The sequence below is a fragment of the Rhipicephalus sanguineus genome, chromosome 8 (assembly GCF_013339695.2).
Source record: "Rhipicephalus sanguineus isolate Rsan-2018 chromosome 8, BIME_Rsan_1.4, whole genome shotgun sequence".
NCBI classification, from domain to species: Eukaryota; Metazoa; Arthropoda; class Arachnida; order Ixodida; family Ixodidae; genus Rhipicephalus; species Rhipicephalus sanguineus.
Genome location: NC_051183.1, coordinates 100,043,631 through 100,070,391, shown reverse-complemented (window position 1 = coordinate 100,070,391; position 26,761 = coordinate 100,043,631). Strand labels below are relative to the sequence as shown.

Below are 26,761 nucleotides of genomic sequence, written 5' to 3'. Positions count from 1 at the left end.
AGGGTCTCTTGAGGTCAACGCCAGTGTCCCAGCCGTCATCAAGGCGATAGGCCTAGGAGGTTAGGCCTAACTGAGGGTTCAGCAGGTGTTTGTGTCCTGTGCCTTGCCCAAACGGCAGTGTGGTGCCCTGGGGACTGTCGCCAACCAGCCTCCAAAGGGGGAACCACTGCTGGAGCTTCCAGGACTACCGTGAGAGGTCGCAGCAACTCCCAGGAGCCTTGTTCTAACGTCACGGGGGTCAACGGCCACGCCTCGGAATGCCAGCGTAGAGGACTCCAAGGCCGAAACACCAACTGCTCCCATTGCCAGTGCACATAGGGCAGTGCATCAATGTTAGGCTGAGGGAGCATGCATTGACTGTAAAGATCGAAGAATGATTATGCGCATGTGTGTGTGCACTACCATCAATGCAAGTGTTCGCTGAATTTCTATGACGCAGAGATTTTGTACAAGCATAGAGATGTGAACATGAGCTTAGTTGTTGAGGCAGCACAGATTGCATGAAAAAGCACAGTACGCATCAGCCAGCCTTCCATCGCGCCATCTGGGAGGAAGATTATCTTAATGGCACGCTGGAATGATGTGAGCAAAGTAACCATGTGTAGTGTGTATCACATTCTTCTCTTCCTTTCTCTTTTCCTGGTGTGTTTTGTGTTCCATTAGATATTTTCTGATCGTACTTGATTAAACTTAGTTGCGAGTCAGTGCCTGTCCTTTTTTCTTTTCAACCAGTCCCTTGTCATTTGCGCTGTTTAACATCATGAATCTGTACCAACTTTCCAAATTTTCCACTTCAATGCCAGTGCACAGCTTGCAAGCCAACCTTTCTTGACCAGAGCGACACCAACAATACCAGCTCATTGTGTTTCTTCACTCAAATCCAACTTGGACCATGTACCTTGAGCCGCTGGAATTTTTCATACATGTGCTCGTGCCGTTGAAAACACTTTCGATGGTTCGTCGTTATTGTTTTCTCTTGCACCACCTGTCCCTCGCTCATCACCGACAGAAAACAAGCAGGAACCTAGAAGGCTACTTGCTTGGGACAGTTGGTATATATTCATTGTTATGTTATTGCCCACCACTTTGAGGATGAAGACTGAACCACACGAACACAAGCGCAAACTTACAAATGAATTTATTGGACGGACACATGAAGCTTTTATACAATCGCGTACCATAGTAATAAACAAACAAAATGAAAACATTTACAGAAAAAGGAAGATATATAATATTACAATACTGATAGACACTGATGCCAAAGAATCACACACCTATCGCATATCCCTGTATTGCATATTCAGATACGCTATTTCCTTATGCGTTAGTCCTAAAGATGCCATACTGACGCAGTCATCCCCCAGGACTTCGCCCTCAAAGTGGTGCGCAATAACGTAACAAGGAACCTAGAACCACAAAGAAAAGAAGGGCACAATGCTATGTGGTGACTGGGCCGGCATGATAAATGTTTAGGCAATGGCATACACGATAATAAAATTACATAACAGCTGTGATAATTTGACCAGCACTAAAAATGAAAACAGCTACATAACAGTTGCATCTACCGATATTTACCTGCAGGACCGAAACCTGGAGGGTCATGAAATAGGTTCAACCTAAATTGAGAACGATGCAGTGGGCCATCGAAAAAAAAAAATGATAGGTGTAACCTTAGGAGACAAGAGGGCAGAGAGGGTCCAGGAACAAATGGTGTTGAGGACATCTTGGTCGAAACCAAGAAGAAATGAGCATGGGCAGGGCATGTAGCGCATAGGCAAGATAACTGCTGGCCATTAAGAGTAACAGACCGGATTCCATGAGAAGGCAAGCAGGCCAGGGCGAGGCAGAAAGTTAGGTGGGCCAGCGCCTCCTCTATTTTTTCAGTGCCTGGGCGATCGCTCTCCTCGGGCCGTCGAGCGCGCGCTCCGCGTCCGCTCGCCGCTGCCGCGTGGTGGCACTGTGCAAGTAGACTACGGGAAGCTGGCGTTGAACGCCCGCGCGTATTACGAAGCTCACGAATTCGTGCTTGAATCCGAGTTTAATCGCATTTGTGCTTCTTGCAGGCTTTCACAGGTACAGGGGGGATGGAAAGAAACGCGAACATTGCGGCACGCTGTTTTCATCACGCTCTAACCATGGTGGCAATAAAAAGATGCTAGATGGTCTTTCATTGTGTCATGGATGACGTCGTCTTTTCATCAATCATCCAGGCAATAACCACTTGAAAATAAATGCGAAACAGCAAAGAATGCAGATGCCACATGTTCGCGTGTCTTTCCATCCCCGCTGTACGTATTCCGCAGGCAGTCTGTGAGGCCGGGCTGCCGGTTCGATACTTGCACACAAGTTTGATAGCATTCGCATTTTTTTTTTTTAGCATTCGCGTTTTACATACTGTTGTGTTTCACTCTGCAAATGGAACTGAAAGAAATCACGATTGTCGTTTTTATTTTATTTCCCTTTATTGATGAAGAAAAAAAAATCACACAGGGTCCCTTATGCATTCGCCTAAGACGACTGAAAGGCGAAAGCCATTGTCTTCCTTTTTTTTTTTTCCAGTCAATGTACTGAACATCCCCTGCCTCCCTCCAAGATATTTCTGTGCTTAACGTGGTTTTCTTACAGCCTCAAGGATCGGAGGCAGTGCAAGCTTTCTACACATCAGCGGAGGCATGCACTGCCTCCTTGATCGGCCCATTTTGACCAAGCGAAGATGTAATATGACGTCACGATGATGTCACAAAATTTTATGATCTGTTACGTCATATGATGACATCATCACGTAATTATTTTTTGCATCACTCGTGCTGACGCCGCCGATGGTGAATTTTCGCATTTGATGAGGCATACAAGTCTTTCACCTTAATACACTGTTCGGCTGCCACTGGTGTTCGGTAGAGGTGGCTTGCAGTAATAAGGCGGAATAATTGGTCTCCTAATACATCTTCAAACTACACTAGAATATGCAGCCGTCGTTTACGACCCGAAGATTTCATAGAACATAAGAAGCGGCAGCTTAAGAAGGATGCAGTAGCGTCACTCTTTGCAGACTACCCTTCACGTTTGCAGCCCAAGTTAACAACTGAACCAAGCATGGCAAGTATCCCTAAACGTGACCGTGTTGCAGCGGAACAGTCGACGAATGCATGTAGTACCAGTAGCAACGCTGCCTCGCGATCGCCGCCATGTGCATGCAGCGCTGACATTAGGTCCCGAAGCTGAAGAATCGGAGCCCATGGACACCACATGCGCTACCGGTGAAACAACCGACAATCATTATGTACAGTCTCACAATAAATGAGTGCACAAGGCTGAGCAGGCTGCTCCATGCGACAAAAGCGTCCAGGTCAACAGCCATTCGGCCTCTACCTTGCTCACTACCGAAAAGGTCAAATGGAAGAGAAAAGAAAGACACCTGAGGAGCTAGGTACTGAGGCTATGACAATCCGTCGACAAATACAATGACGAGCTCAAGCAACTGACAACAGGCCACGCCATTTTTCACGCCTTTCACATTGGCTCAAGTTGAGAGTCGGCACTACGACTTTATACTTGAACGACAGCGTCTGTTCACACACATCGGTCAGTGTTGCAGGAAGCGCGTGGCATATGCAGCTGTTTCTTTTTGTCGTACCACCACGATTCAACTGGTCTACGCTCTGAAATGGTGGAATCACTTGGTATAGTTCCTCTTTTTCTGGCACCAGCTGTTGCTTTCTCCCGGTGGCAACGAATGTAATTCTCAAAAGCTTTACGAAGGGAACGGGCGATCACGTATATCCCTGGAAGCAGTCTAGTGACATTTCCTGCTATTTAGCACAAGAACTCCAGGCTTGCGTATAGTGTGCTACACCAGTAGACAGTAGAACGCATCGGGGAACTTTAAGCGCCCAGGCTTTCAGTATTAGCTCTTGGCAAATGCTGCTTTCAAACATCGACTTTCAGACAGTCAAAAACCGACTCTCAGTCAAGTGAACGTAACGGTGACACAATTTTCCGCGCATCACTGGCATGCGCTCTCTGGTATCGGGCTAGCAGACGATGCGCGAGCGTCTCGATCAAATAGCCGCGAAAGACACATGCCTTCGAAATGGGCTGGTTGCCCAGAATGACAAGCGCTTCATGATTCCAGTTTACAAGTTTTCATTATACTTTAAACAAAGTGAATACAGCCGAAAACTGAACCATATAGCAGCTGGTCTACTACGGTGGCAGCGCCCGGCGGCTAAAAGCCGCACTAATGCCGACGTCAGTTCCCACTGTGCTCCGCTCCTTCGCCCAGGCTCAGAAAGATAGAGGAGGCGCTGGGTGGGCAGATGAGATAAGAAGTATGCCGGGATAAAGCGGCCACAGTGAGCACAGGTCAGGGATACTTGGAGAAACATTTCAGAGGCCTTTACCATGCAATGGGTGCAGTCGGCTGATTATGATGATCAGGCCAATGGCATTTGATATTCATATTTGGCCTATAATAAGCAGTCACTAATTAAGGGCAAACTAATGATGCTTGAACTGCTGTCTTGCGAAATAGAGCACTTGCAGTGCTTCAGCGATCCTACAGCGGCCCTCTGCGTGGGAGCCCAGTATTCAACCTCTGAGCCATGCCGGTGCTTGAAACTGCCTTGCAAAGAGGTCCTATACAGGCTTCATGTCGAGAAGGAACCACATTAGCATATGCAACATAGCGTGGTAGAAGAATAAAATAAGCACCAAGCGTCGCACAACGTGAATTCTGTAACCAATCGTCACACAATACGGATTGCGCAACGTGTAGGTTGTTGAATGCTTCCAACCCATTACAAAGGGCTCTGCCATAATTCTTCATCGTCATCAGGCACAGCATCAACAAAGTGCGCATAATGCCTTACATGCGTTTAGCCCTTCTTCTCAAAAATTACAATGATTTATAGCGTAGTGGGTTCCTCGCAAGTGCACTTGTATTGGTTGCCAAAGCCCATAAGCGCATGATCCACTTCCTCGGGGTGTCAGTAAAATTCCCCCCCCCCCCCCACGTCTCTCTCCCACGTCAACGTATGTTATGCAGCATGACGGGAGAGGGAAATAGCGACCGGGCGTCACCCAATGCAAATTACATAACTGGTGGGCCGTTTAAAGATTCCAACCCATTACAAAGGGCTGGGCCATAATTCTTCATCGTCATCAGTCGTCGCGTCAACAAAGTGCACATAATGCCTTACAGACGTGTAGCTGGTGTCTCGCTTCTCCGCAGAATGACGAATAATGGCTTAGTAGGTGCTTCCCAACTTCACAAAAATTGTGATTTATGGCGTAGTGGGTACCTTTCTAGTGTACTTGTATTGCAGCCCCAAGAGAACTTAACGGGCTCTAGAAACGCCACTCTTCCAGCTTTCGCTGTGACTGTGCTGCGGTTTCAGCGCAGGCCTGGCGTTTTTCTGTTCAAGCCACGTGAAACAAACCAAGGGCAATGTAATTGTCTAGCTATTGGTTTTGCCAATGTATGGGTAGTGCTTCTGTTTTGTTTAAAAAACTCGTGAATCTGAAAGAGGTACTTAAAATTTCGTATACAAAGTTTGCTATTTAGCCCTTTTCTCATCAGCACGAAATTCCAACAGATCCGCTAGCGAGACATGGCCACTATCGTGCGACACCTGAAGCTAGTTGTCTGTTCTCTCCTCTTCTACGCAGTTTGGCCGGTGCTTGTGTTTTCACATTTAGCAAGTACTGTTGCTGCTAATATCATTTGCTTCAGCCTATGCTTTGTTAATAAATATCTGTGTGCAAGACCTACTTGCAACAGCTACGAATTCCACATACGATTTTACGGGTATTTATTATTTATTTGTCGTGTCCCATGCGATCCTTGGTTCCGAGCGAGCCTACGACAGTCTTAATTGGAGTGGCGTACTGAGACCGGTTTTGGTAACAACATTCGAGATGTGGAGACTCCTCCGCTCAGTGCAACAGAAAAACTCACAAGGTCCCTTACACATTCGCCCAAGACAACTAGAAGGCGAAAGTCGTGTTCTTGTTCTTCTTCTTCGCAGTCAATGTACTGGTCCTCCCTGCTCCCCTAGCCTCTGAAAGCTTTCTGCACCTGGCGTGTTTTAAAAGTGGACATTCAACAGAATTCTGTCTGATTGAAGTGATTTATTAGCCAGCATTAGAAACGCGGAGACTACTAGAGTGTATTTCATTGGATGTCAATGTCTGCTGACAGCGGGCATAGCGTTCTCGCACACCTCAGTCAAGCAACACTGTTGTGTTCAATAGGCCGTTACCTGCGATAGGATTTAGTAATAGGGAAATATGCCGTCGTCATGAAAATCATCGCTCGCGTAGGCTGGTGGATGTGGATATGCTGCAAAGTTTACCAACACAATCCCGTTCAAGCGAACATGTTTCTTCTGTTATAAACATGTAGCAGACGAAAAAGGAAGACGTGCTTAGAGCAGACATCCTAGCAGACGTGATTTTACCATGTCAATGCAAGGGTGGCAAATGTGTGCAAACGAATGGTGGATATCCTGAGAGCGGTTTACATATTGAGGAACGGATGCTCATCAGTCTGCGACACGTAGCAGTTGTGCCTGCCATTGCAGAAGCTATTTTCATGTAAATAATTGTTGAAGTTTTTTCATGGAAGCGTCCACTCAATCTCCTGCAGCGAGCCATGGGTGAACAGGCGAAGGTATGTTTGTTTTGTTTGCGGTTAAACGTACCCATTTGAGATCACGAATCTGTATTTCCTGTTTTCTGACGATCATCGTTAGGAAACTCGATCAACGTGAGCATTTTCTTTCAATAGCGCCTTAAAAATGCTACTCGCTCGTACTGGTGTTGCATGCATAAGACATGACGTTTTTGATATTTCAAGCATATGCTTATTAATGAAGACGTGTTCAAGAGTAGCTGTCAGTACTCATGTCTTAACCATTTTTACAGCATTCAATGTGTATAAATCATCACAGGAACTTAATACTTATATCGCACGTTCTGTATTTCTAGAGGACGGACGAAGTCTGCTTACTATGGTGTGGTGCGGTTGAGTAAAATCAGGATCACGGCCTCAGCTGCCGAGGCCGCATTTCAAGGAGGCGAAATGACAGAACGCTTCGGTACGTAGGTTTATAATCACGTTAAACAACCTACGGCGATCGAGATTATGCCTCTTAGTAATTTCGTGGTTGCGGTAGGTAAACTTGTTTAGCAAGGTTTTCAGCCGATTGAATTAAAATGAGCGATCAGGTCCTGCCACATGAACTTACGTGCTACAGAAGTCAAATGCGACCAAAGAGTTTTCTCAGTTTCGTTGAATAATGCGACTGTGTAGAAACCACATAATATTAAAACCTAATCACTTTATTCTTCGTGTTCACAGGTCGTGAACTTCCACCATGCTCCCTAGGACCTAAAGGATGCCACAAGGTCACGCAGACTAAGCAGAAGTACTCAGTCAATATTCAAGACCTCAGCGAGCCACAAAGTCGTCTACTTTTGCTTCGTGCAAAGCAGAAGAAAGTCGTCAACACAGTGTGCGGCCATCACTACATGGTGTACTACATGGTGTACATGGTGGGATTAGTTCCAGGGGAGAAGCTCTGCCAGCGCTGTCTCCGTTGCTGTTATCACTTAAGACCAACTGGAAGTTTCAAGAAACGATCGCTGGAGCGTGACATGCCTGTTCAAGATCAATCAGCAGAGCCTGCTGTAGATGACCTGCCTGTTGCAGTTACAGATGCAGTCAACGAGGCTCTCGTTAGCGTAGGGGCGAGCCCTGTTAGACGAAAGCGGGCTCGAGAACGTAGAGAAATTTACATCGAGAACAAAGTAAACAAACTGCAGAGAAACTTGAAGCAAACAATGTGCACTTATCTGGGCCTCAGCAAGACATCAAGAGCAGTGCATGAAACGGAGGAAAACCTTCTTCTCAATGACTATGCTTCACTAATGAATGAACTTAAAGACACATTCACGCAAGAGGGCAGACGCAGGAACAAAATTGAGATCCTTACAATGGCACCACAGTCCTGGTCACGCAATAAAATTATGAGGTTCTTTGGTGCCTCTGAGCGACAGGTACGTGAGGCAATAAAACTCAAGTCCCACTCAGGAGTGCTGAGCATGCCGCCACAAAAGAAAGGTCGTCCCCTAAGTGAAGAAGTAGTTTCTTCTATCCGAAATTTCTATGAAGACGATTCAGTGTCCCACTGCCTCCTGGGAAAAAAAGACGTGCTGCGTGGCCATCAAAAACGTTTGCTGCTGATGAATTTGAAAGAAATGCACAGAAACAGGAAAGAAACTTCAAAAATGACTTGTGGATTTTCTACGTTTGCCAGCCTTCGACCTGCACATTGCGTGCTGGCAGGGGGATGTGGCACACACACTACCTGCGTGTGCACGCAGCACCAAAACTTTAAGCTCCTGCTCCACACTTCTGGATTAAGGGAGACTTGCGAAGAGCTACTGGGAACAACGGTATGCCAGCTCAACAGTGAAGCATGCATGTTCGACCACTGCAGCAGTTGCCCAGGCACTAAGGCTGCCGAAACTTTACTCCGGAGTAATCTAAATGCTGAGGCTGAAGAGAACGAAAGCTTCTTAGTTAAACAGTGGGTCAGCGGCACGCGGTGCAGCCTCGAGTCCCTTCTTCTTTCACATGATGAGTTCCTTGAAAAGTTCGCGGAGATGTTGAAGGAACTCAAAGGTTATTATTTCGTGAACAAACAGCAGGCACGTTACTTTAGACAGCTTAAAACAAACCTCAGCACCAATGAAGCAGTTGTGGTAATGGATTTTGCAGAAAATTATCACTTTGTTGTACAGGATGCACCACAGCAATTCCACTGGGACAACACACAGGCATCACTGCATCCAGTGGTAATTTACTACCGAGCAAAGGAAGGAAGCTCTGATGCACCTTCCATGATATCCTTTGTTGTGATATATGACAGCCTCGACCACAACACCAATGCAGTCTTTGCATTTCAGGACGCAATACTACAACAAGTCAGACAAGATCTCCCTCTATTCAGGCATATTCACTATTTTTCCAATGGGGCTGCCGCTCAGTACAAGAACAGAAAGAACTTCATCAATCTTTGCCACCATGAAGCGGATTTTGCAATTTCCGCCGAATGGAACTTCTTCGCAACATCACACGGAAAGAGTGCTTGCGATGGCGTAGGAGGAACCGTGAAGTGCTTAGCAGCAAAAGCGAGCCTACAAAAGCCGTATGAAAACCAGATCTTGACACCACAACAGCTCTTCGCATGGACACAAGAAAATGTGCACGGTATTAGGGCAATATGGGTATCAAAGACCACTACTGGTGAAACTCAGCTGCTCCTCGCCAAGAGATACACGAATGCAATTCCCATTAAGAATACTCGTAAGTACCACCGCTTCAAGCCCACCTCAAAGTATGTTCTTTGAGTTGGTCTCACTTTGTACTCGGGAATGAAGGAAATTATTATATCCAGGAAACAATGAACTGCTCAAACTGTTCATCCTTCACAAACAATAGTTCAGAGAGAAATATCCAGAGGAACTCCTCGTGACGACACAAAATATTCGGTGCACAATCGGCATGGGTACAAAGTCGCACTCATTGCTCTAAACTGCATCGCGCATCGCAAGCTCCACTTATTTTTTTCCATGCTTTCACTTTCGATATGATAGCAGTTGTCGACCATGGGTGGTACCCTTGTTAACGCCAGGCTATCGATGAAATAAACTTGAATAAAGTAAACAACCTGACTTTCTCATTTATGCATTTCGACATATGAAAGATCAGTGGATCTTTCAATACACTGGTGTAATCAATCGAACCATGTATACCCACAAAGAAACACAACCGGTCAGCTAATTAAACCATAGCGCAAAAGTGACAAAGCCAATAGTGCATCACTCTATGTTCATCTGGGTGACAGTATTTCCACGCATTAGGATTTATATACAGAGCAGAATTGAGAGCCGGGCTAGTTGTTCTGTATTCATGTCTGATTCATTTTTCAGTGTTATTTCACAGGTGGCTATCACCAGTAATGAAATCGGTAGCCTTTAGTAAAGCTATAATAGATGGACTTTGCAGCTGTGACTTCCTGAAATGCTCACACTTAGCCGCTCCCACACGTTATTTAAAACACTTATTGCAGCCTCCTTAAAAATGCAACCCTTGCTTCATCCTCAACAGTTCTGCAAGAAGACCACCAGTGGAAATCCATAAATTTAACTATACTTATCTTTCCGCGCAAAATCTTGTCCGTCTTGGGAGCAAAGCAGCCACCACTTTACTGCTGATGGTTTACGATAACAGGCCGGTCTTCTCATTTAAGTTTTCAGTCATCGTCACTCAATCCTAAGAATTAACAAAGATTAGCGGACTAAGCTTTTCTCCCACTCGGTATGATTATAACAAAAAAAGGGAGTAAAACAAAACGTGCTTTTCTTTCTACCACCTTTTTAAATGCAGTACATGGCACTTAAGCCTGCCGAAGCGCTTACAGAGAAATCATCACGGCTTCTTTAACACCATGGTCACCATGGTCGCTTGAACGCGATTGTGTTGGTAAACTTTGCAGCATATCCACCAGCCTACGCGAGCAATCACTTTCATGATGACAGCGTATTTCCCTATTACTAAATCCTATCGCAGGTAACGGCCTATTGAACACAACAGTGTTACTTGACTGAGGTGCATGAGAACGCTATGCCCGCTGTCAGCGGACATTGACGTCCAATGAAATACACTCTAGTAGTCTCCGCGTTTCTAATGCTGGCTAATAAATCACTTCAATAAACACGTAGAAAAGCAGACTCTGTTGCCTAGATGTACGCCTATCAGCGCAGGAAGGCTCACACCCGCACAAGTCGTAGTTACTGTTCGGACACTTTCCTGCGAAGACAAAATGTGTACAAGGGCAGACACAAGTGGGAGTCAACTTCAAAAATTTTTTTCTTGCTGAAAACAAAAAGTAGTTTGATAAAGCTTTCTCAATTTGTGGGGAGGGCACGTTGCTAATAAATGCGCTATTTGGAGCTTTTACTAGGACTACCTCAATGTTCAATCTACGACTGAACATTGGCCAAAAGTAACTTTTTTGAAGGTTTGCCGCCGGCTGTACGCACTATTTCGCTCTATATGCGGCTAAAACTATTTTTTGTGCATTGTACAACTTCATGACCATTTTCTAACGCAAAATTTTGCTTTTCCCTAAATGTAATATTTCCAGAAAAAGTCCCAACATAGACCATATGTCTCATAATTAAGCCCATATAAAAAAAAACACGGTAGCACCAAAATTGACGAAACATTTTTTAAGTGTAATGTCTATCATCGTTCTGCAGAAAACCGAAAGAACGAAATTTTGAATAAATTATTTTCCGTGTCATAGTTTCGAGCTTTTCAAAAAACTTCACGTGAGCATTACGCTACTGAAAAATTTTTTTTCGCAAAAAATATCTTGGTGGAAGACTTCTCTCTTCAGATAGATAGTCCTCAATTTTTTTTCAAGCAAATCACTTGATGTGCTACTCTATTTGTTGGAATTGGCAGATATGTATCTGAGGTGAATAAACACCTTCAGTTGAAAGGCTTGTCCCTGTCCCCACTGGCCTGAAACCCGCCGCGGTTGCGACTCAACGCGAACCGCAGGATAGGGGGTCACAGCTCTGACTGTTAGGGCTGCGACGTAGTACTAGCGAGAGTGACTGACACTCCGATAGTGCGCGGAGCGATCCAAACGAGGGACAGGTTCACACGCACAGCTTGTTGTGTTCATGTTTCAACCCCTTTAAAGTTGGTCTACGGAAGGAGCCTGGCAATGACGCTGGACACCACGCTACCCAACGGCGCCAACGAAGAAAACCTCAACGTCATCGACTACCTTCAGCGCAGCGAATAGGCCAGAGAACTTGCCCGTCTGTTAATCAAGAGCCAGCGAAAGACCGACAGCCGTCGTTACAACCTTCGACAATGTAACGCAGAATATCAGCCCAGCGACTGTGTTTGGTTCTGAACATTGATACGCCGAAGTAGACTCAGTGAAAAACTTCTTCGGCGATATTCGGACCATACAAGGTGCTTCAACGTCTCGGCTCTCTAGACTATGAGGTTATCCCGGACAGCATTATGACCTCTCTACGACGCTCTGAAGTCGTCCATGTCGTGCACTTTAAGCCAGTTTATGCGTGTTAGCGAACCTAAGGACTCTACTTTTTGCTTTAACATTGTACTACTTTCTTTGTGTATGCACATTTTTTCCCCTTCCACGTATGTTCTGTTACTAGCATCGGGACGACGCATTTTCAGAAGGGGGCAATGCCACGCGTACTTCTTTTGCTACTTTCATGTAACATGTCCGTTATACGTATAACCCCTGCCTTGCGCAAACAACGCCCAAATGTAAAGGAACCCTCCAGGTTATTTTGGAATTTTCCAATAAGCTTAAGCACACAAACATGAACAGATGAGTTTATTCTGGAACTCACACGGCCACCAGGCTGGAATGTTTGATGCTGCATGTATAAATGCCAACGCGTCTTACTACAGATCAGATTACTAGACGGCCGACGACTGTTCTCGCCGCTATCGGTGCAAACGTGTATTGCTGCTATTTTGAGTTCTTATTTTCCGGGCACAAGTTCACCGAAATAAAGAGTTTCGTGTTTCCCAGTCTTGCTGCCGCCTTGTCCACAGTCACAACTACACGATAATATAGGATGGCTGCGCTTACCACGTGCAACGTATGACCTCCTGACATTTGAACAACAGAACTGTCCCCGGTTTATCTCTCACCTCCTATGAGCTGGATGAACAAGTATCGCAATGATTTGATGAGAAACAAAGGGTCATTACTTAAAGGGCCCCTCACCAGGTTTGACAATTTTGAGCTGACTAGCGCAATGCATACACTGGGCGTTCACGATCACGTCTGCCAAAATTTGCAACGCTACGCGCCGCAGAAATGGGTCAAATTTCAAGCTGAACGCTGCTTGCCCTTCTTCTCGCAAACGCGCGCCCAGAGAATGAGGGGATGACGTACATGAGAGAATGGCCCTGCGTAGATGGTAGTGCTGTGACGTCGGTCCTCTACGTAGACGACTGTGCTCTGACGTCGCCAACAGTAGCACGTGACACTGCGATAAATATTTGACACGACGTGTAGTTTGTGTAATTTGTTGCTTGAATGGATGAATAAAACTTGAGAATAATAATAAAACACACAAACGGAATGTGCGTTGTCTTTTTTAATTTTTACTGCGAATCGCAGCGAGATTCGAGACTAATCTACCTCCGTTTTGCACGCGTTCGTGTTCTCGCGCTTTGCGCATCGTGCAGACGCCACCCCTTACAACGAAACTAATTTTCCACCGCGTTCCAGCGCTTATTAGGCTCATTTATCCTCCCGCGTCTAACTAGATGTTCATGCGGCACACTGCTAGTCTCGCGTCCGTACAAATGTCGCAGCTTTCGTGTTCAGTTGAAAGCCAAGTGATCGGCGAGGGTGCATTCGGCATAACTTGCAGAGACGAAGCGCAAAGAACGCCGCCACAACACCGCTCGCGTCTCGGGGGCTCGGGCTGGTTCGGGCACGTCATGCGTTCGTGACATTGTGTGCGCATGACGTGTTCATGCGTATGCGTTATGTGATCCTCCCGCTCGCGTGCCGAAGAGGGCAGGGAAGGGATTTGGCTCGTGAAGGCTACACGGGGCGAGCGGCAAGGGTTTGCAGCTCGCCTCCTCGCATCATGGTTTCGCGCCGCTACAAATTATTGTTTTTCTCGGCTTCCATCGGACCGATTAGAAAAATTCTTGTGGCATAATGCTCCTTATTGGGCTCGCAACAACTTCCAATGTCTAACTAAAATTCGTTATGTCACCTGGTGAGGGGCCCTTTAAATTTTGTTCCACTACATGGTGTCTGTCATACAATGTATGCATTCACCCGGATGAAGCAGTTCCAATGTCTAGGCTAGCACATGTTTAGGCAGAGACCTGCTTGATTCGCTGTAGGTGGCGCTTCAGCCAAAGAATTAGCGATTTTAGACCACATCAGAGGAGCATCCTGCATGTAAGACACTGGGCATATACGAGTTAAGGTATAATTACGTGCTTGCCTTATTTCACGAGTAAAGGTGGGCACACACTTTCATGCAAGACTATTCACTTTGACTTCAGAGGTTAAGTGCAGCTGCCTTACTATGGCAGCTCCTTTAGAAAACAGGGCATGTTACGGTATAAAACTTCGAGACAACACTTTCTTGTGAAATGTAACTGTTTTCTACACGTAGCCAGTTAATGTTTGTCAAAACAAGGCCTGGGTTCCTGAAGTTGCAAATACAGAAATAGTGCACTTTACAGGTTGCATGATAAGGTCTTAAATAATGTTATCTGTGCCACTTACTTTTTTAGCAGCAGACTGTTCTCTCAAGGTGCAGTTCTTCAGCCACACTGCCTTGGCCTCTGATTGCATGAGAAGTTGCATTTGTGAATGCCGAGTTGGCTGTGATGTCTTCTGAAATATAAAAAGTCAATTAGACAATGTACATACATACATACATACATACATACATACAAAGAACTTTATTTAAAGACCAGAGGAACAAGTCTAAAGAATTAGACAATGTAAGCACCACTTTTATGAATGATAGCAAGAAAAAATAGTTTTGCTAGCCCACTTATGGTCTCACGTTCTGACTGACCTCATATTTATGATCTAGCGAACAATGTGCTTAGCTCATTTACTCATCTATAATGCGCTGTCGTGTACAACCCGCAACCCCCATTCATGGATGCACGACACTTGCTCTTAAGCTCAGTGGCATAGCCTGAGATATTTTTGGGGGGTTATTATAGACCATTGGTAAAAGCAATACCTTAGTCATTTTTCTGCTTCAAATGGACTGACAACTAATTTTTCTGGACCCAGCTTTTTGTGGCGCAACGAAAAGCTCCCCCTTGGTAGTGGTTATACCCGCAACACTCGATTTCAAAAGCATGTGGATATTTTGTAAGCAGAATTTTTCAATCTGAGAAACGTCTGAAAAAGTTAGGAGTCCCCCCTACAGCGATGCTGAGAAGTGATAGTGATGCTGACAGACCTCCTCAAAAACTGTTGATTGCACTCAATGTTCTGCTGTCACAGGAGTGCATGAAACTGTGCTTAACCACCTTTATCTGATGTTTTCAAGCGCTTTTTAATATAAAAACCCGGCAGAATTAGCTTTCCGAATGCTCATTGTCACGTGAAGCCTCTTCACTGACTCGCAAGCCAGGCGCTCCAGGTACTTCTCCAACTCATCGGCAGGTGCCACTAGTCCCTCAGCTAAAACTTTGATGCTGCTGCTCAAGAGCATTGGATCATATGTCAAGAGAAGGAGGCACACTTTTTTACTCACTAGAAATTAAAATGTATTTGTACATTTTAAGTCAGAAAAGCCCACTAATGCGTCTAACCAAAAGAAAGTGTACTGTATTTCAATACTGCTAAGTACACCAGTAGAAAGTCACATGAACAGCCTCTTATGCACCTTCGTGTTTTTACCACGTGGGGTGCCAAAAGTAATTTTTTCGTGTCTTCAAGTGAAGAAATAAAAACATAAACAAACTTCTAGTGAGAAAAACAGGGCTCGCTTTAGCCAATACAAAAGACAATCTTTGTATTAGCTGGGTTATTGCAATTCGTGTTCTTAGCAGTTGTCAGTCCCTTTAATAAAGATGAAGGGTTGGTTGTTTCATTCACTGAAATATCTACATAAAAACCACAAGCGCACAAAGAAGTTCGAGGACTTGATTTATAAAGAATGTTTATTTTCACACACAAAAAAAAAATACGCTCATATGAAAGAGAATGCAAACAACCAAAACATTCTTGAATTAAAGAAAAAGAAAGGACCACTGTTTGGAAATGATAAAAAGGTCGTTAAATGATGTAGAGAGATACACAGCATTCAGAAAATTTCAGGGGGTGTTACGACACTGAAACACACCCCCTGGCTACACACCTGCTTCAACTGTGATAATCAAGCAGAAGCAAAAAATAAAACAAATCACAGAATAAAAGCCACAGTGAAAGTACTCGCAAGAACTCGTACACGCTTCGTAGAGGTTTCATAAAGAATTTTAAATATTTATGCTTTCGTTGTAAATATTTCTGTAACAGACATATTCACAGAATACATTCTTCGCATGCACAAAGAATAAATGTATGCTGACTCAGCTGACCAATTTCACAATCCCTCTATAAATTTTGGCATACCCAAACCCTAAAAACAATGCCAGGCCTCCACGTACCATGTAGCACAGTCACAACCTAAGCTGGAGGAGCAGCATCCATAATAATAATTGTTGGGGTTTTACGTCCCAAAACCACGACATGATTATGAGGGACACCATAGTGCAGGGTTCCGGAAATTTCGACTGCCTCGGGTGCTTTCATCATCATCATCATCATCAGCCTGTCTACGCCCACTGCAGGGCAAAGGCCTCTCCCATGTTCCGCTAATCAACCCGGTCCTGTGCTTTCTGCTGCCACGTTATACCTACAAACTTCTTAATCTTATCTACCCACCTAATTTTCTGTCTCCCCCTCACGCGTTTGCCATCTCTTGGAATCCAGTCAGTTACCCTTAATGACCACCGGTTATCCTGCCGACGTGCTACGTTCCCGGCCCGTATCCATTTCTTCTTCTTAATTTCAACTATGATATCCTTAACCCCCGTTTGTTCCCTGATCCACTCTGCTCTCTTCTTGTCTCTTAAGGTTACACCTATCATTTTCCTTTCCATCGCTCGCTGCGTCGTCCTCAATTTAAGTTGAACCCTCTTTGTAAGTCTCCAGGTTTCTGCTCCGTAGGTAAGTACCGGTAAGATGCAGCTGTTATATACCTTCCTCTTGAGGGATAGTAGTAGACTACCATTCATGATTTGATAATGCTTGCCAAATGAGCCCCATCCCATCCTTATTCTTATAGTTATTTCACTCTCATGGTTCGGCTCCGTGGTTACTCCCTGTCCTAAGTAGACGTACTCCTTTACAACTTCCAGTGTGTCGCCCCCTATCGCAAAGCGCTGTTCTCTGCCAAGATTGTTCCACATTACTTTAGTTTTCTGCATATTAATTAGTTTTCAGACCTACTCTTCTACTTCCCGTATCCAGTTAAGTACTCATGAGTTGTAATTCGTCTCCCGCGTTACTCATCAATATGCAATGTCAGCAGCGAATCACAGGTAACTGAGATACTCTCCATTAACTCTTATCCCTAATTCTTCCCAATCTAGGGCCCTGAAAACCTCCTGTAAACACACGGTGAATAGCACTGGAGAGATCGTGTCTCCCTTGGGTGCTTTAATGTGCACCTAAATCTAAGCACACGGGCCTCTAGCATTTAGCTCCATCGAAATGCGGCCACCACGGCCGGGATTCAATCGCACAACCTTTGGGTCAGCAGATGAGCACCATGACGACAAGACAACCGCAGCGGGTAGAACAGCCTTCACAGAGCCTATTATAAACTCTCTTAGCGCACCTACTGCAAGTACAGCCGCAAGGCAGTGTTGCCAACCAATTTTTGGAAAATACCTTAAGTTGAGGTCAAAAATACCCTACTTTAACCTAGACAACGTTTTTTATTACCTTACATTTTACCCTACGCATAAAAATGGTGCGGTGTAACAATAATAAAGTACAGACTATACTTTACTGTATGACATGCAGACGTGGGGTGACGCTAAAGTTAGTAGCGACTTCAGAGGTTTGAAAATTAGTTTAAAAGAGAGAAAAAAGACTAAACAACATGAAAGGCAGCAGATAGGAAGAGAAAGCGTTTCGGTATTTGTATGGGAAGAGCGTTGACTCACAGTTGAAAAAAAGAAATAGACTCATCAGCAAGTATACGGCTCGTAGTGTAAGTGACATGGTAACAAAGAGCCTTAAGAGAAACATCATAGAGGCAGAAAAGATGTATTGAATAGCAGCAAAGGAAAGAAAAACTGGCTCTGAGTAACCACCGAAAGTGTAGAGACGAAATAAGCATGAATACATTTTACGATAATTCAAGGGGAAGCGCCTTTCTGTTTGAATCAAGGTATTGTATTGATCCTCCCTGCGCTCAAAAGATTTCTGCACCTAGCGTGGTTTTGCACTGCCTCTGTGATCGGAGGCACTGCTAGCTTTCAGCACCTCACGTGCCTCCGGGATCAGCCCACCTATGACCAAGTGACGATGTCATGTTATGATGTGATCGTTTGACGTCCCATTGTGACGTCACAGTGGCGTCAGTATGACTTCATAATGATGTCACAATTTCTGTCGATCTGTGACGTCACGATGACGTCAAAGGCGGCGACGTCATACCATAATGATTTTTTGCATCACTCGTGTTGACACTGACGGTCACTTTTCGTGTTTCCTGAGGCATCTAAGGCTCTGGCCTTAATAACTGGATCCGAGCGGCACTGCAAAATTTAAAAGCCCCTCCACGCAATGAACTAATAGGAGACGACGCAGAGGGAAAAAACCATCCATGAGAAAAAAAACAATGCTAGCACAGGGACGTGGGACATATTTTCGTCTCTGCCCTAGATGGTGACATGTGAATGAGGACAGTTCCTATTTTATTCAAAGAAATATTTAGTTTTTGAATCTCTTTAAGAACGCAACCCCCGGATATGTCACGCGGATCGTCTACATTTTTCGCTGATCAATGACTAGCAAAATGTGGAAATTACCCTGCGTCTTATAAGAAAATCGTATTACCGTCCTACTACCCCACGCTGGCCGAAAAATTCCAAAAATACCCTACAATAGGGTAATTACCTGACGGTTGGCAACAGTGCTGCAAGGTGCCCACTACACCGTCGAACATCATTTTGCAAAGTAGCCAAGTAACCACTATGCTCTAAAGGAGCCCTGCAACACTTTTCCAAGTAATAGTCAAATGGCTTCATTAAAAGAGCTTACTGCCCCATCATAAATCGACTCCCGCAAAAATGTTTAGAATACACCAAGTACAAGCGGAGTTACAGGCATTTGTTGCATGCTTCAAGCACTTTCTCTCTCCTTTCATACTAGCGAGAGTGCTGGAAGCTATGCAGGGAGGGAGATGACAAGGGGGCCAGAATATGCGTCCCTTCATCAGGACCTGGAGCATTTTCTTTTCTGTTTTTCTTCGGATGCACGGCTTACTTTCAGTGTTATCGCAAGTGTGTGTGCGGGCACGTGGCGGTCACAGTAACTATGCAGCTCATGATGCTCAAATCAGCCAATGGCCGTGGACTTTGGGTTTATGGTTCAGGCATTGGGGTTTATGGCATCATTTGTTGAGAGAAGAGGGAATGATTTCTAGCATACTTTGAGAAGTAATTGTAAATTGAAGGCCGCATGCTGTGCTATAATGTTTGGCTCGTGTTCTGAGGAGCCTCGACTACCAATTGGCAGCGTTTTTTACCAAGCTGAAAAAGTGTTGCAGGGCCCTTTCACGCAATACGCTGCACACTTTGTTGTTGCTGTGGCTGCTGCTGCTGATGAATTATATAGCTGAGCCGTTTGTAATGGATGGGGAGCTTTAAACCACCCACTCATTATGCAATTCACATTGTGTGACCCCTGCTGCAATTCTAATATTCTGACACACAATACTGCATCTGTTAACGCAATGAAATCAGTGCATACGTGGAAAATCAGCACAAACACAATGGAGACACAAGATGAGGACACAGTACGAGCGCCAATGAGTGTATGATGAATATAAATGACAGGTCGTAACATGGCAATCATGATATTCATGACAAGTACGTCCTGATTTACATGAGATGGTCTTGGTCCTCTCACGCCCGTCTCAATAACTAGAAATAACCTAAATTGGTACGGCATGACACGAGTGTATGATGAAAATAAATGACAGTTTGTAACATAACAATCACAACATGCATGGCAGGTACATCATGATTTACATGACACAGTCTTCGTACTCTTGCAGGCATCTCATTTACTTGACACATTCCAAAATTGGTATGGACTACATGAGTGTATGACAAGCATAGATGAGAGGTCGTAAGATGAAAATCATGACATGCATGTCTAATACATCACAAAGGTTGGCAAATAAGGGATAAGTATTACGTAGCTGAAAAAGCATATCTCACAGCTATCCGTGACGCCAAGTTCAAATTTTTTAACAACGATTTGCCCAATATGTTAACTAAAGATCCCCGCAAGTTTTGGCAGATAATTAACCCTAAAGCCGTTGTTGACACCACTCTTACTAACGAATCTGGAGAGGTTCTTCCAGATGCAGAATGCGCTGATGCTTTCAACAACGCTTTTTCATCTGTATTTACTAACGAATCACGCGTACCCTTACCTGTGTTTTCATGTCAGATCACATCTGCCATGCCTGAAATCAGTTTTTCTGCTGACGGTATCTCATCCCTCATCGAAAAGTTGAAGTTAACATCAGCATGTGGACTGGACGGTATTAATGCGAAACTGTTGAAAAACATACGTCATATTGCGTCGGCTTATTTTGTATTGTTATTTTCCCATTCTCTTTCAACAGGCGTCATCCCAGACGACTGGAAAGTGGGAAAGGTCGTTCCTGTCTTCAAATCCGGTAACAGAAACTCGCCACTAAACTACCGACCGATCTCCTTGACCAGCGTACCCTGCAAACTCATGGAACACGTCATTTACTCTTACGTCATGAACTTTCTCGACTCCCATAACTTCTTTCCCCATTCTCAACATGGGTTTCGTAAGGGCCACTCTTGCGAAACCCAGCTTGCCATCTTCGTTCATGACCTTCATGCTAACCTTGACATAAACAAACAAACCGATTCCATATTCCTTGATTTTGCAAAAGCCTTTGATAAGGTACCCCATAAACGCCTAATAATAAAACTGTCTTCCTTAAACTTGCACCCATACGTACTAAAATGGATAAAAGAATTCTTGACTAACCGCACGCAATCAGTAATTACAAATGATAAATTGTCTAACCCTCTTCCGGTGACATCGGGTGTGCCCCAGGGCTCTGTCCTTGGTCCTCTTTTATTTCTAATTTACATTAACGACCTGCCTTTGCATGTATCTTCAAATTTCCGCATGTTTGCAGACGACTGTGTTATTTATAGAACCGTTACTAACCCTTCTGACCACATCTTATTGCAAGAAGACCTCGACCACATCCTACAATGGTGTGATGACTGGCTTATGTCCTTAAACCCTACTAAATGCAAACTAATCTCCTTCACTCGTCGTCTAAATCCTCTTCGCTTTTCTTATAACATAGCTAATGTCCCTGTCGAATCAGTAACCACTTATAAATACCTTGGAGTCACCCTATCCTACAATTTGTCGTGGAACCCTCATATTGCTAGAATCACATCATCAGCTAACAAAACTTTGGGCTTCCTAAAACGTCATTTACGCAACGCTCCGAGTCATGTAAAACTACTTGCTTATACATCATTAGTCAGATCAAAGTTAGAATATGCATCTCCCATCTGGAACCCGCCTGAAGTTGGTCTCACAAATTCTCTAGAAACTATTCAAAATCGTGCAGCTAGATTCGTTCATGCTTCGTACTCATACGACATCAGTGTTACATCCCTCAAAGCAGAGTGCAACTTACCATCTTTGTCTTATCGCCGACGCATTGCAACCCTCTCATTATTTCACAAGTTTTTTCACTCGCCCCTTCATCGCCCTCCTTACATTATCCCCGCAGCTCACATATCTCATCGCACCGGCCATGCACTACAAGTTTTTCGCCCACGTGCCCGCACTAAAACGTTTTCTGCTTCTTTTTTTCTCAGAGCAGCTAAAGACTGGAACGGCCTTTCCCACGATGTCGCCACAATCACCTGCCCATCAAGTTTCATGCATAGCATTTCAAATGTAACTTCGCATTGATCATTGTGACAACGCAACTGATTGTATATTTACCCACCCCTTATGTAATACCCTTTCGGGGGTCTTTAAGGAAATAAAAATGAAATGAATGAAAAAAAATTGGAGCTCACTCAGACCCACTCAAGAAATATATTTTGCTCTGAGGGCTCACTAAGACTCAACTCGCCAAAATTTTCCTCAACTGAACTCAGTTGGGCTCAAATTAACGCCTTGACCTGAGTCTGAGTTTGTTAATTTGCTTTTTTGATCATGGTGTCAATGCTCTTTAACGCCAATACTGCTCTACGATAATCCTTTTGATCTTGTACCTTCAGATGCGAGTTATCAGCGGTTTCAATCCAGTAAGGACATTTTTATGAACAACGTGACTTATACGAGATATTTTTATCAAGAACTTCCTGTGAAAGAGTTTGCGTGGGGAGGTCACGGCAACACCTCCCCCTCCCCTAGCTCACGCCTCTGATCAATACTGAGGTCGTGCATGAACGCTAGTGCATTGATATATATGTGGGGAGATGTGAGTATAAACATAAGCCGATATAAGGCTGATAGCAATGCTGAAGATGAGTAGATAGGACCACAGGTCTGCAATAAAAGGTGAAGACTCAGACTCACTCAAGAAATATATCTTGTGCTTAGGGTTCACTCGGGCTCAGACTCGCCAACATTTTCCTTAACCGGACTCAGACTCACAAAAATTTTTCTCAGCCGGGCTCACTCGGACTCAAACTGAACAAAGTATTACTCAGCCTGACTCACTCAGACGCCGGCTCACAGCCCAATCTGAGCCGACTCAAGGGTGAGTTTGCTGACCTATGATACATCATGCTTTACATGACATGGCTTTGGTGCTTTCATGACCGTTTTAGTAACATAATATATGCCAAAATTGGTATGGCATGACGGGAGTGCATGAAGAACCTAAAGGACAGGTTGTAGTATAATAATCACGACATGCATGTCATGATTTCTATGACAATCCCAGTGCTCTCACAGCTGCTTAATTAACCTAATATATTTGCAAAGTTGGTATGGCATTACCTGGGTGTATGACGAACACAAATGACAGGTCGTAACATGAAGATATTGACATGCATGTCATGTACCTCATGATTTACACGACACAGTTCAGTGCTCTCTCTCTGCCACTTCATAACTTGATGTGCACCAATACTGGCTTGCCATCACACGAGTGTACAAGGAACATAAATAACGGGTCATAACATGAAAATCATGTCATGCAAGTCATGATTTCATCTTAGTGCTCCCAAGGCAGTTTCATTAATTTGATATATACCAAAATTGGCATGGCATAGCATGACAAATGACAGGACATACATGGTATATACCAGCACATACGTTTCATCGGCTTGGTATGTATTAGAATATACACACGTGCATGCGTGACAAACAAACAATAGTGAACCACATGTCATGACATGAATGCCTTGATTTGTCTCAAAGCCAAACAGTGTGGTGTAAGGAGTGCCTCTCTGACAGCTTCACATTATGCCGATTCCTATGGTATGCGAGACCTGGAGGATTTTTTTTCCCAACTAGTTTCAAGCACTGACGCGGCTCTCTGGTTGAGCACGCGCAGAAGGCCCGGGTTCGATTCCGGCTTGAACCCTGGTTCCATTTTCAAAATTTGGGAACGGTCGGGAAACTGCCATCACTCAGATCTCAGCGTTAACTGGCGGCGTGCATTCACACAGCTCAAGATTGTCCGACATACATTTAGAAATTTACAACGAAACCTGCAGTCCTAAATGGGCACATGAAACAAATTGTTCTGCCAAACCGCAACAAAAAAGAAACCTTGACACAGCAGCTTTGCTGCACATTAAAGGTACCGACAAGTGGCCAAAAGGTGTGATCAAATCCTGGTGAATATGAAAGACTGTGAATTATAGTGACAGGTTCAGGCATCCTTTCCGTGATTCAAGTAGAGTTAAACTTATGAAATTGTGTTTAAATATCCCAAAAGCATGGTAAGTCACGCAACCTAGCGGAAGAGCCTTGAAGTTGTACTATGATGTCGTTCCATTTGCTGTCTCATGCTTCTATGCGCACCACAATTAGTGCTCGAAAATGGAGTATGTATATTAATCCATCCCTGTTCTAATCTGTGCTGCTTACGAGGTAAAATGAGTTGATGTGGGAAGCATGTGCTGCTTCAAAGGAACTAGTGTGGAACATGTCGAGCTGCGGCGCATGCGCGCGGAGTGCACGCACGCGCAGCAAACCGCAGCGCGCAAACACGAACCGCTGTCGCGCTCACCTCCTACTGTTTACAGCGCGTGTTGTATCATTTTGATCATAAATGTCTCACGGCATTTTTCCGCGTTACCATTCCTGGATTAGACACTCTGACGGGAAAGCGTTCCGTTGCACTAAAGAAAACAGGTACCATAACAATTGTTTGTCGGCCCCTTCAACTGACGGTGTGCATACAAACAGTCCAAGATCGTCCCGCATCCATTAAGAAATTTGCAACGAAGCCTGCAACCCATGGGCATATGTATATACGCAAACGAATTGCTTCGCCGTCTATGCGCAGAAGCTAAGCGACGAAAAGGAAACTTTGGCACAGCGTTGCTGCGCACACAACAAAGCCTTCAATCGAAAGTAATGTTTGCAACCTCGAAACAACGACAAAACACTTACAAAAGCTGAGGTGTACTCCATCCTGCATTGCAGTAAAAGCTGTCCGAATTCATGAGAAAACTTGGTCCACGATACACGCGCACGAAACCGCCAAGCAGGCGCAAGCGGGAGCAGTCGAAGTAGCGTGCGCGATCCCGCGCGAACCCTTGAAGAGCGCGCGCGTGGTTGTTGCGTTGCGTAATGCAACCGATACAATGTTGAGGGCGCTACTAAACAGATTTATGCCTAAAATAAATTTTTGTTAAAATAATACCGTGCATTAAGAAAGTTATTTTTGTTATACTGAATAATTATATTTAAGTGTATTTCTACTGTAGATTTTTGCATAAAATTGTTTAAACGTTGTCCAATGTTGCTGCATCGCGGTGGCGGCACGGTTGCCTCGCTTGCTTTGGCATGATTGGCGCCATGTTCGAATCTGCGAATTCGTTCATATTCCAAACATCCATGATTCCAAAGCATCCTTTCGGAGAAACTTTGGCTCATTCTTCGCGACATGTCTAATCGTGAATCTAATATCGTAAGGTATGTTCTCCACTTTATCGCTGCAGAGTTTTTACCTCTGCCGCAACGATGCAATTTTGGCGAAGCAAGTGAAAACTGAGTTGCCAGAGGACTGGATTTGTTAGCGCATGAAAACGCAAATTGGAGCAGTTGGCCTTGCATCAGTGCCATAGACAGTGGCAGGGGCGTAGCCAGAAATTTTTTTTGGGTGGTGGGGGTCAACCATACTTTATGTATGTTCGTGCGTGCCTTTGTATGTGTGCGTGTATATATACGCAAGCAAAACTGAAAAAATTTCTGGGGGGGGGGGGTTGAACCCCCCCCCCCCCTTGGCTTGGCATTAGCGCACCCAGGATTTCTCGGGGGGGGGGTGCGAGCACATTGCATAATATGCCATTTCCTTGCTTCAGCTGGCATAATGCGACAACAAATAAAATACCAAATAATAATAATAATAATCATGGGCGTCCGGTCCGCAAAGGGGGAACCTGCCCCCCTCCCCCCCTGGAATTCGATATATATATATATATATATATATATATATATATACATATATATATATGTATATATATATATATATATATATATATATATATATATATATATATATATATATATATATATATATATATATATATATATGTAATTTTTTGCACTAGCAAAAAGCTGCAAAGCTTGATTAACACACTTCGGTCTCGCATTGTCACGAGTAAGAGCCCCTCGAAGGCAGAAAGACGACGAAGTGTTCGCGTCGGCACGAGCGCGTGCGTGAAAAAATTCTAGAGCTAGTGGCACGTGAACCGACGTGAAAGAACACGAAGCGGAGTGAGCTGGGATTGTCTGGGTGGACTCGGCAGCGGAAGGTTGCATCGCCAGCCTATGCACTGGCGACGGGAGCGACGGGCGTTCGGGTCTGCGGCTGGTGACGCGGGCATCCCGAGGTGCTGCCGGCGAACGAGACGGCGTTCGATGCAAGGCTCCTCGGAGATGCCGCTACCGCGCACCGCAAGTACCAGCGTTCCTGACGCAAGCCCCCCTTCTGCAGCAGGCCGCCGAAGGCAATCCCCGGAGCGCCACGTCAGCAGTGGAACGCCACGCCGGGTGAAGCAGCCGACGACGACGTTAGGCCTAACGGGCCTAGCAGTCAGGCCAGCGCTACGACGACCTGCTTGTGTACAGGCGACGGCTGCTGCATCGAGCTGCATGCAGAGTTGACATCAAGTTTGTGGAGACATCAGGAGCCACGACAGATGACACAACGGGAACGACCACAGACGGGACATTGGTTATGTACCATGTATCAGCAATGCCAAGTAAGGCCAATCCGATGTATGAATTGTTCTAAGACTGAAACAGACTATGAGGGGAGCAGTTTAGTTAAACAGTTTAATATAATTTAGGTTTTTTCTATTGTATTTTTGTACATCTATATATATATTTTTGAGCGCCGTGTGGTTCGTTTATTAAATGTGTTTTGATGTTCAACGAGTCTTGGCCGAGTCCATCACCGGCAACCACCCGAATCCGTGACACGCATATCCGTATGAAACAACTTTCAGGATTGCGAACCATTTTGCACATTACAGACTATGACAAATCTTGACGGTCAAGTCACGGCAGTGAGACTGCCTGCGATGGCTATTGAAGATAGCGAATTATTCTGAGATACAAGTTTCATGTTTTCTTTTTTTGAA

The 26,761-nt window shown here is 44.7% G+C and overlaps 1 long non-coding RNA gene across 1 annotated transcript in view; it reads right to left on the bottom strand.

Moving 5' to 3' along the window:
* Positions 1–24,698, bottom strand: part of LOC119402265 (uncharacterized) — a 36,244-nt gene extending 11,546 nt beyond the window's left edge. Inside the window, exons 1-2 of the long non-coding RNA XR_005185698.2 lie at positions 24,564–24,698; positions 14,388–14,498 (exon numbers count right to left, since the gene is read on the bottom strand). This is a non-coding gene — a long non-coding RNA (uncharacterized LOC119402265). The remainder of the gene's footprint in view (positions 1–14,387; positions 14,499–24,563) is intronic.
* Positions 24,699–26,761: the final 2,063 nt, after the last annotated feature.